The sequence below is a fragment of the Tenrec ecaudatus genome, chromosome X (genome assembly GCF_050624435.1).
Source record: "Tenrec ecaudatus isolate mTenEca1 chromosome X, mTenEca1.hap1, whole genome shotgun sequence".
In the NCBI taxonomy this organism is placed as follows: domain Eukaryota; kingdom Metazoa; phylum Chordata; class Mammalia; order Afrosoricida; family Tenrecidae; genus Tenrec; species Tenrec ecaudatus.
Window position 1 is genome coordinate 111237287 of NC_134548.1, and position 11659 is coordinate 111248945.

At 41.7% G+C, this 11659-nt stretch overlaps 2 pseudogenes; one reads left to right on the forward strand and one right to left on the reverse strand.

The window, feature by feature from the left end:
• Positions 1–394: 394 nt before the first annotated feature.
• On the forward strand, positions 395–1606 carry LOC142433640 (macrophage-capping protein pseudogene; annotated as a pseudogene).
• A 3588-nt stretch (positions 1607–5194) lies between these two features.
• On the reverse strand, positions 5195–6713 carry LOC142434242 (ATP-dependent 6-phosphofructokinase, muscle type-like; annotated as a pseudogene).
• Between the last annotated feature and the right edge of the window lie 4946 nt (positions 6714–11659).

Here is an 11659-nt window from a genome sequence, read left to right on the forward strand (position 1 = left end):
AAATGTGCTTTACACAATTGATGTATGTATGGATTATGATAGGAGTTGTATGAGCCCCTAATAAAATGATTTTTTTAAATGAGAAGCTGATACCAAGGGCTCAAGTAGAAAGCAAATGTTTTGAGAATGATGATGGCAACAAATGTGCAAATGTGCTTGATACATGGATGTATATATAGTGATAAGAGTTGTACAAGCCCCCAATAAATGATTTTTAAAAAGATTAGTAAGCCTGATCTAATGGACACAAGATTCTGCACCAAGAAATAGAGAAATCATTTTCTCCTCAATCATTTTGTAAATGGAACGTTCATAAAATTGATATTTTATTAATCCATAGAGAAGTCTTAGAAAATGTTCAAGCTATTTCTACAGTTCATTTGAAATAGCAATCATGCCAATAATATCCAAGATATGTTTGGAGTCAAAAAATAAGGTAGGGCCCCACTCTAAGGCTGGGGCTGGGGCTGGGACTGGAAAGGACGCTCCTCACAGATCCAGATGCGACATATACACACCCATCCCTCAGAGCGGTTCCCTGTTCCCAGCCTCCGTGCAGAACCCCGGCCTCTACATCTGGCGGGTGGAGAAGCTGAAGCCAGTGCCTGTCGCCTCTGAGAACCAGGGCATCTTCTTGGGAGACTCCTACCTGGTCCTGCACAATGGCCCAGAATAACTCTCTCACCTGCACTTGTGGATAGGCCAGCAGTCATCTCGGGATGAGCAAGGGGCCTGCGCGGTGCTGGCCGTGCACCTCAACACCCTGCTCGGGGAGCTGCCCGTGCAACACCGGGAAGTACAGGGCAACGTGTCTGACCTCTTTATGAGCTACTTCCCACGGGGCCTCAAGTACCAGGAAGGCGGTGTAGAGTCTGCGTTTCACAAGACCTCCTCCGGGGCCGCCCCAGCTGCCGTCAAGAAACTCTACCAAGTGAAGGGGAAGAAGAACATCCGTGTCACGGAGCAGGCGCTGAGCTGGGCCAGCTTCAACACTGGGGACTGCTTCATCCTGGACCTGGGACAGACCATCCTCATCTGGTGCGGTGGCAAGTCCAACATCCTGGAGCTCAACAAGGCGCGGGACTTGACCCTGGCCATTCGGGACAGTGAGCGGCAGGGCAAGGCCCACGTGGAGATCGTCACTGATGGGGAGGAGCCCGAGGAGATGATGCAGGTCCTGGGCCCCAAGCCCCCGCTGAAGGAGGGCAACCCTGAGGAAGACCTCACAACCGACCGGACAAACGGCCAGGTCGCCGCTCTGTATAAGGTCTCAGATGCCACTGGGCAGATGAACCTGACCAAAGTGGCCGACTCGAGACCCTTCCCCCAAGAGCTGCTCCTAGCTGACGACTGCTTCGTGCTGGACTACGGACTCTGCGGCAAGATCTACATCTGGAAGGGGCGAAAGGCTAACGAGAAGGAGCGGCAGGCGGCCCTCCACGTGGCGGAGAGCTTCATCTCCCGCATGCTGTACGTGCCCAACACTCAGGTGGAGATTCTGCCTCAGGGCCGGGAGAGTCCTATCTTCAAGCAATTCTTCAAGGACTGGAAGTGAGGCCCGAGGCTCCCTGTTCCGACTCTCCTGCCAGAGCACCTGCCACCTGTGTCCCCCTCTGGCGCTTGGTCCATGCAGATGCATGCACCCTGTGGATGTTCAATAAAGGAAGCAACTGCTTTCCCTGGGGGGAAAAAAAAACAAAAAAATAAGGTAGGAAGATTTGGCATGGCAGACATCAAAACTTACTAGAAATTTATAGTAATTAAAAAAGTGTGGTATAAGCAAAGATACAAATAGTTTTGCCAGATGAAATACAGGATGCCTAGTTAAGTTTCTATTCCAGATAAACAAGAGATGAGTATTTTCATTTGCTGAGTTGAGCAGCCCTACAAATAAATAAAGCAAAGGAACCCTAGAGGGAGCCCAGAAAAAGAACCAGAGAACACCCAGAACTTCAACATATCAAGTCAGTGGGAAAAGGTGACTTATTGAATAAATTATGTTGATACAATTATCTGTGTATACAATAAAAATCATCAAGTAAAATTTCATCCAGATTTTCTAGAGGCATAGAAAATGGATGTTAATTATTGTTGTTTAGCACCATGGAGTCCCTTGATACCCATAGGGATCTTACACATAACAGAAAAATAATGGCCCGGCCCTGCGAGATTCTCACAATTGTTCCTTTGCTTGAGCTCATTATTGCAGCCACGATGTCAATCCATCACTTTGAAGGTTCCTCTGTTTCACTGCCCCTCTACTTTACCAAGCATGATGTCTTTCTCCAGGAACTGGTCTCTCCTGACATGTCCAAAGGATGGAAGACAAAGTTTTGCCATTCTTGCTTCTCCAAAGCACTCTGCTTGTACTTCTTCCAAGAGAGATGGGTTGGTCTTTTTAACAAACCACATTCTCTTGAGAATCACAATTCACATACAAAAATTCTTCTTCTGTCTTCTTTACTCAGTGTCGAACTTTCACATGCATGGAAAATACCATGTTTGGGGTTAGGTGAAGCTTAGTACTCAAAGTAAGATCCTTGCTTTTCAATACTTTAAAGAAGTCTTGTGCAATAGATTTACCTAAGGTAGCCAGTCTTTTGATATCTTGACTGCTGCTACCATGAGCATTGATAGTGGATCTAAATCCTTGATAACCTCAATCTTTTCTCCATTTATCATGATGTTACCTATTGATCTAGTTGCAAGGATTTTGGTCTTCTTTACATTGAGTTATAATTCACACTGAAGACAGCAATCATTTATCTTCATCAGCAAGTGCTTCAAGTTTTCATTTTCAGCAAGAAAGGTTGTGTCATCTGAATATTAAAGGTTGTTAATAAGACTAACTAAAATTCTGATGACTTAATCTTCTTCATACAATCAGTTTCTCCGATTATTATCTCTGATTATTTGCTCAACTTATAGATTTACTATGCTGGGAATGACACACTCAAGCAGAATGGCGTTGAACTCATTGTCAGGAAGGATGTTACAAAATCTGTTACAGTGTTGTCTGTGATAGTATTGTATCTAACCCACCTTCCATGAAATCCAACAAATACAACGACTATTCATATTTATGCACCAACTAAAAATTATAGTGATGATGAATTTCAAGAATTTATCCAATGTCTTCAGTCAGAAATTTATCAAATGTGCAATCAAGATGCACTTATGATTATTGATGACTGGCATGCAAAAGTTATAAACAAAGAGGAAGGAACAGTAGTTTGAAAATATGGCCTTAGTGACAGAAACATAGCTGGAGATCACACGATGGAGAGTGAGTGGACCCCTGAAACTTTGACCTGAGTTAATCATTAAACTTTAAACAGTAAATCAGAAACAGTCACTCAAATCTTCTTAATCCCAAACAATAGCTTAGCTGAATAGTAAAGAATGTCTGCCTTGAGCATTGTACTCTTTCAAGACCTAGCTATATGGGATCAAATTTATAACTTCAAAGATTAGATAGGAAACTCAGGAGCACTGTGTTTATTTTTGTGTGAGAGCAATCACTAGAAAAAATAAGACCGGAAACCAATGTCACTATTACCCAGGCCATTGAATAGTGCATATAAAACCTGTTGAATAGGTGGGTGAGCTGATGTGTATATTCTCAACAACAAAATAAAAGAGATTCTTTTTTTAACTTAAAACCTAAAAGGAAGTATAGGAATTCACTTTATGGTCATGGAGTAGGAAAACATCTCTAAAATAAGGCACCAAAAAAGCACAATTGATAAAGGAAATGACTGATAACAATCTACAGTAAAATATAAAATGTGTTGTTTAAAAGTCATTAAAAGGCAAATCCCAATACAAGATGATATGATCCTCAGCATATTAAAATTTTCTTACTAATAAATTAATTTAGCAAATCAAGCTAACAGAGACTAGGTGTACTCAAGCGAATAACCGTCAGACATGTTCAAATAGGAAGGGTTTATCCTATCAGTCTCCTGCTGTAAAATGGGACATGTTCTCTAATAGATGAGTTTTTGCTTATTTGATCTCCAAACAAATCTAGCCAGTACTACTACTGCTGGCAATCATTGAAATTTCAAGGCCACATTTCTTTAACTTTTAATCTCTCCTTTCCTAGTTCTAATGATATAGTTCCAAGTATATTCACATTCTAAACTATTAGATTAAACCATAAGAATTGCCTTTATGTATTTAAAGTGATAACACCACATTTGATAAAATTTATCCACTCAAAGCATGCATCAATAGTGCTAATAAGTATTTCCCAATGAGAAATTGAGTGTTACAATACTCCAATTACAGTTTCTTGATAGATACAGGTTTTGTTACTTAGAAAGTAGCAAAAAGGTGGGAAATGTAGGGAAGATTCCAGTGGTACAGTGAGTGTGAAAAGAATGCATAGCCCAGTTCCATTTATCTACAGGTGGTTTGTGATGCAAGTAGTCGAGTTGTCATGCAAAAGTATGGATCTTTACCTATAAATTATTGTGGTTTATTTTGCATCAGTTAAAAAATTATATTAAAAAACTCCTTGGCATTCACTGTTCTTGCGTGACAGTCACTATTCCTACATATAGCAATCTATAGAACAGGGTAGAACTGCCCCTATGGATTTCTGAGACTGCCTCCTCTTTCTCCTAGGGAGCAGCTCTTGCTTTCTAACCACTGACCTTGGGTTAGTAGCCCAAATCATAGATTTGAGGAGCTTTGACAAACATATTCAATCATGTAAATACCATTACAATTAAGCTCTAAGCATTTATTTATTTATTGTTATTTATTTATTGTTTCACGGTGACCGTTGGCAGTTATTAGTGTAGTTACAGCTTGTCACTGTAGTCTAAATCATAGACAAAACAAGATTTTTTGTTATCACAAATAAACAAATAAATAAAACTTATTTAATAGGAAAATTCTAACCGAGCAACTGAAATTGAGCAGGGACAGTAGAGCTCAGCCTTGTGTGAAAGTCAAAGCTGGGTCAGGAGACACGAGGTATTCTACTTAGGAGGAGCTTCCACTGCCCCCTGCTCCCTGCCCCTGCTCCCTGCCCCTGCTCCCTGGCTAGAGCTGACCATGGCTGCAGTTACAGAGTGAAAGGGAACCTAAGGAAAAATGAGCTAAAACATGGAGACTATGTAGACTTGAATCTACCTTGGGGGGAGTTGCCCATTTTGGTGTAATCCATTCTCTTTACAGAGGTTTAGATGGGAGCCTCCCCTGAGGGCTTCCTATTGATGTGCTCTAGGTGGGCGTGCTCTGAAATGTCCATGTCAATCTCATACTTGGCTAAAGTTTTCAGGATGGACCTCAGCCATCACTGTTCCTTGGGGATACGATGCTCAAAATCCACCTGGGCCTTCAGCTCAGTCACTGGTTGAAAGACCAGGGCCCTCTTACACAACCTGTGTCTGGAGTGTTGGCAAAGATCCACCCTTTATAATAACTCTCCTTGATGTTCCCAGGGATCTAGTTCATAACCTTGACTACGTGGCAAATTTCTTATCAAACGGAGTGAGGCTCTCACCCTGCGGCACGTGGCCAAGCATGTTCTTTCTGCTTTTGAAAATGCCCTTGCCCTCCTCGGAGTTCAGGTTGAAAATGACATCAGTGTTATAGTTCTCATTGAACTTCTCATTTCTTGACACCAGACCCCCTTTCACAGTTGTTTTCATCTTTTGCACCAGATGCTCAACATGTGCCTGTGAGTCCCAGAGGGCGAAGGGATCCTCAAAGACTTAGGCTGCATCATCCAGCTGCTAGTTTCACCATGTGGCCACAATAGCCGGAGTAACCACTCATTGTCTTGATGCTAAAGACCCGCAGCTTGGTGCCTGCAGCGAATTATTTGAAACTATCACAAGTAGTCCAAATTGTATTGAGTGCTGTCAGCCCTGATGCTGACGTCTCAGCCAAGGACGTTGTTGGGCACCGGGGTATGAATGACCCCAAATGGAATACAGGGTTCATCGTCTGCTTCCTGCCCTCTATCATCTTCAGGGCCCCTGTGTAAGCCTCAAAACCCCATAACAACAAGGCCCTGAATGTTAAACTTAATTACCTATGTTTTCACTGATCTGTTCAAATTTCTTTTTGGATAGAGCCCTTTTTGTTCCAACTTTGAGACCACCTTGCCCAGTCTAGCCACTGAAATAGCTCCAGCCAGCTTCCTCATTCTGACCCTTGGCTAGACCTTCTAAGCCATCATGCATGACCAACACACAATTGCCCTGAGTGAGACCACTTCTCACAGCAGAGCAGACAGCGGCGTTCATGCCAGCAGTTTGGGGGGGGGGTGCGGAGGGCACATCCATCATGGCCACCGTGTGGGAAAATGCCTTACACACTGGAGGTCTGACATGAGCGGTTCTCACAGGGGTTTCCCAATTCGTAACAGTATAAAATTACAGTTATGATGTAGAAACGAAAATAATTTTATTTTGGGGGGTCACCACAACATGAGGAACTGTATTAAAGGGTCGTGAATTTAGGTTGGTTGAGAACCACTGAGCTAGAAACTTGTAACACCTCCCAATTGTTCATGAAGCACCAGCCTCTCAGCTTCATCAAATTTCCTCTCATCCATGGCGTTGGTCACATCCTTGGTCACCAGGACACACTCCATGAGGGGCAGAAGCAGTCTGGTTACCGGAGAGGCTCACCACACAGGCTGGGGTTTCCCGAGTCTCCTCTAGTGGTGCCATCACTGCTTCCACACCCATCCCCACTTCACTGTACATACCGCAAATCAGTGATCCAATTTTCAGTCATATTCCATCTGCTTTACCACTAAGATATACAACATTTACATCACCTCACAAGGAATTCATTGGCAGTCAGTCTCCATTTATCCTCAACCTGTTATGATTTGGCTTATTCTCCACATGTCATATAAATGAATCAGACAATATGTAACCTTTTGTTTTTGGATTCTTTTATCTGGCATAATGCATTCAAAGTTAATCTGGTTTAACATGCATCAATACTTGTTCTTAGCTCCAAACGCCACTGTCATGAAGTCGATTCTAACTCAGAGTGATCCCATATAGGATTTATAAGACTATAAATCTTTATAGGAAGAATCTCACCTTTATTGCAAGGAGTAGCTCGTGGGTTTGAACCACTCCCCTTGAGGTTAGCAGCTCAGTGTCTCACCTACAGTGCCACCAGGGGTCCTTTATATTATAGTCACAAGTAAATGATTATGGTGTCTTTTTTACATTAGCTCTATGGTCTATCAAACTGGTTACCAAAGAGTAGCTACTCAGTACGTTGCTAAATGAATAAATGAGTGAATTATAGCATGCTGTCCCTCTCCCATTATCTTTTCTTGGCCTTACATACAACAAAATGAAACACTGTCTGGTCCTGTGCCATTCTCAATATTGTTGCTATGTTTAAGTCCATTGTTGCAGCCACCATGTCAATCCATCTGGTGGACGGCCTTCCTCTTTTTCCTTGTCCATCTACTATACCAAGTATAATGTCCAGAGACTGGTGTTTCCTGAATACATGGACAAAGGATGTGAAATGAAGGATTGCTATCCTTGCCTGTAAGGAGAATTCTGCCAGTACTTCTTCCAAGACAGATTTGTTTTTTCTTTTTCTTTTAACAGTACATGGTATTTTCAATATTCTCCTCAAGCACCTTAATTCAAATGCATCAATTCTTGTTCCATTTTCCTTATTCAATGTTCAACTTTCATATGTCTATGAGGCAACCAAAAATAGCATGGCTTGAGTCAGACTCACTTTAGTCTTCAGAGTAACATCCTTGCTTTCCAACCCTTTAAAGAGGTCTTGCGCATCAGACTTTTTGCCAGCATATCAATCATGAGTCTCTCTTCCTTTCTTAGGTGTGCATGTATTGCTGTGAAACTTCCTCTGATGGCTGCCTTTGTTGTGTCTCATAAGTTTTGGTACGTCGTGTGCTAATTCTCATTGGTTTCTAGAAATTTCCTAATTTCATCTCTGATCTGCATTAGTATACACTCCTTTTGCAGTAGAGAGTTATTCATCCTCTAAATGTTTGCTCTTGTATTCTTTGTCTTCCTTTTTTTTAATTTCCAGCCTTATGGTACAGTGGTCAGAGAAAGAGGTCTGTATTATTTCAATGTGCTTAAATTTATGTAGATTTGCTGTATGCCCCAGCATGTGGTCTATCTTCAAATATGTGCCATGTGGACTTGAAAAGATTGTGAATATTTTTGTATTTGGATGAAAAGCTCTGTAAATATCTATCAATTCAAATTATTTAATTGTAGTGTTTAGCTCTCTAGCCTCCTTCTTTTTGAGTTTATTTCCCTGTGCTCTATCTTTCTCAGACAGTGGTGTGTGGAAGCCACCAGTATAATTGTTGAGTCTGTGATTAATTTTTAATCTTTTGGAGTGTTTGGTTGACGTATTCAGTGGGTCTCTCATTCAGGGAATATATGTTTACAATGCTTAGTGGTTCTTCACCTACCATTCCCTTGAGCATTATATAGTGTCCCTCCTTATCTCTTTTTATGGTTTGCCCTTTGAGGTCAATTTTATCCAATATTAGGATCGCAGCCTCTGTTGTTTTTTTTTTTCTGTATTGCTGTTTGCTTGGTAGGACCTTCTCCAGCCTTTGATTCTCAGCCTATTTTTGTCTGTAGCCTTGAGATGTGTCTCCTGTAGGCAGCAGATTGATGGGTTGTGTTTTCTAAGCCAGTCTTCTAGTATCAGTCTTTTAATTCCTGAGTTCAGGCCATTGATACCCAGGGTTATTATCTCCATCTGCAGACTCTGTGATGTCATCTTATACCTTTTGTGTTGGGACTTTTCGTCCTTTCCTTTCTATTCGTGTGTTGTGCGTGTGTGTGTGTGTATTATTCTTGACTTCTTTCCATTCTTAAGCCAATGCTATCTTGGATTCTGTTTTCTCTTTGTTGCCCTCTGGGTGAGGTTGTTCTGTGAGGCGATCTCTTATATATGCTTGGTGAGTATTGTTGTTCTGTCCATGCTGGGTCGGAAAGGATCTTTTGTAGGGCTGGGTTTCTTCTCGAGTCTTCTTTGAGTTCTTCCTTGTCTGAGAAGACTCTTACTTCTTCATCTATCTTGATCGATAATTTGGCTGGGTAGAGTATTCTTGGGTTTTTGTTGTTTTCCTTCAATTTTTGGAATATATTACTCCACTCTCTCCTCTTCATAATTTCTGCTGATAGGTCTGAGCATATTCTTATTTGGGACTCTTTAAATGTGATTGCTTGTTTTTCCCTAGCTGCTCTCGTGATTTTCTCCTTTTCCTCAAAGTTGGATAATTTAACTATTATGTGCCTTGGTGACTTCTTTGGATTCAGTCTAGCTGGTGGTCTTTCAGCCCCCTGAAAGGTTGCCTGGTTTTCATTCATTAAGCTGGGGAAGTTTTCCTCCAACAATGCTCTCACTATTGTTGCAGATGACTTCTTTGTTGTGTCTTCCTCCAGTAAGCCAATAATTCTAATGTTGTTTTGCTTCATTACATCAGACATACCTCTTAGAGTTTCTTTAGCTTATCTGATGATCTTATTAGATTTTTGCTCACGTGTGTTAAAGTCTTCTGGAGGGAAAGCCGGCCTTTCCCTAGCCTTGGACTAGCTACCCAGGGTGGAGCTCACCTAACTGGGTGTGGTACAGGTGTAAATGCCCTAAGCCAAAGGGAGTATTCTGGAGGTCAGCAGTGGAGTGTGAGAGAACAGGAAAGAGAGAAAGAGGAGGAATAAATGAAAAAGTAAGACCTTTTAGACTGTTGGGGAATATAGGCAATAGAGGGAAACAAAAGCAACTATGTAACTGGGTCCCACTCCTCCACCGTGGAACTGCAAGGATTTAGTCCCTGCCCCGAGGCAGCATGGGAAGCCGCAGCTGAGTCAAGATAAAGCCACAGAGCAACCCTCAAAGACTGTGGGGGTACATAGAGTAGAGATGTAAACAAAAGCAAAAATGTGGCTGAACCCGGATCTCTGCCCATGGAGCTGCGAGGGTTTGGGTTTAGTTCCTGCCCAGACGTGACAGTGGCAAGCTGTGGATGTGCCCTGAAAAAGCCCCTTCCCAACTGTCCAGGGCTGTGGGTGAACAGAGAGCAGAGATGTAAATAGTAGCAACAATGTAGCTGAACCTTAATCCCTGACGGTGGAGCTACAAGGGTTCTGTCCCTGTCCTGAGGCAGGCAGGGGCAAATTGTGGCTGTGTTGAGACCAAGACCCCCTACAGGCTCCAAATGGTCCCGGCTCCAGCAGATACAGTGGTGGTGCCAAGGTCAAGCCCCAGCTGGCTTCCACTGAGGTAAGCCAAAAGCCCCCAATCCCTCAAAACTCCATGGGTCTGTGCCTACTTATTTTTATGATGCTCCTCCTGCGTTCCAGCAGTGTTTAATTTCCCTCTAAGCAACTCTCCTGGGCTGGATTCTGAGGAGTCCCTCTGGTATATGTCACTCCATCACCATCTTCCCAGAAGTCTCATTATAATATTTTACTTTGTTTTCTCAAGCTGCCCTTTGAAAAATTCTGTTTGGCTCTTTGACTTCATTTTTTCTTCCATTTGTCTTAGTCTACAATTAAGAAGAAATTTTGGAGTCTCTTCTGATATCTACTTGGATCGTTTTTTTTCTTTCCTGCCTGTTGAATGACCTTTTGCTTTTTTCATGAATGATGTTCTTGGTGTCTTCTCAGAGCACATCGGGTCTTCTCTCATGAGATTTTAATATGTCAAATCTGCTCTAGAGATGTTCTCTTAATTCAGGTGGGATGGACTCAAGGTGCTATTTTGGCTTTCATGAATTTGTTTTAATTTTCTTCAGCTTTACCTTGAACTTACATATCAGCAATTAATGATCTGTTTCACAGACAGTCCTTGGCCTGGTTTTAGCTGTTGATGCTGAACTACTCCATTGTCTCTCCCACGGATGTAGTCAATTTGATTTCTCTGTATTAACCTGTAGAAGTCCATGTGTATAGTTCCACTTTGAGTTTAAAATAAAGGGGGTGGTTTTTCTATGGACAAGTCATTAGTTTGGCAAAATTCTATCATGTGATCTCAGCTTTATGTTTATCACCAAGTTCATATTTTCCAACTACTGTTCCATCCTTTTGGTTGCCAAAAGTCCCAATAATTATAATGCATCCTGATTCCATATTTGATCAATTTTTGACTGATGTGATTTATAGAATTCTTTAATTTCTTCATCACTAGCTTTTGTGGTTGGTGCATAAAATTTAATCATATTTGTATTGATTTAATTTTCTGAACGTTGTACAGATATAATCCTTTCACACACAGCTTTGTACTTCAGGATTGACTTTGCAATTTCCTTTTTAAATTTTGTTATTCCTGGCATAGTAAATTAAATGATTTTCAGATTCAAAATGGCTAATACCTGTTCAGTTCAGCTCACTGATGCCTAGATTATCAATCTTTATGAGTTTTATTTCAGTTTTGACCATTTACAATTTCCCTAGTCTCATACATCTCACATTGCAAATTCCAATAATTAGAAGATTTCTGCAGCTCTTTCTCCTTGCCCTGAGTCATGCCTCATCAGCAAATGAAGATTTTGAAGTCTATACTCCCACAAGGGTTACTCGACTAACGTGACCATGATCAATTGTACTCCTAGAAATCTTCTCCTCCTCCACTATAATTCAAATGCCCTCTGAACTGATGGTTC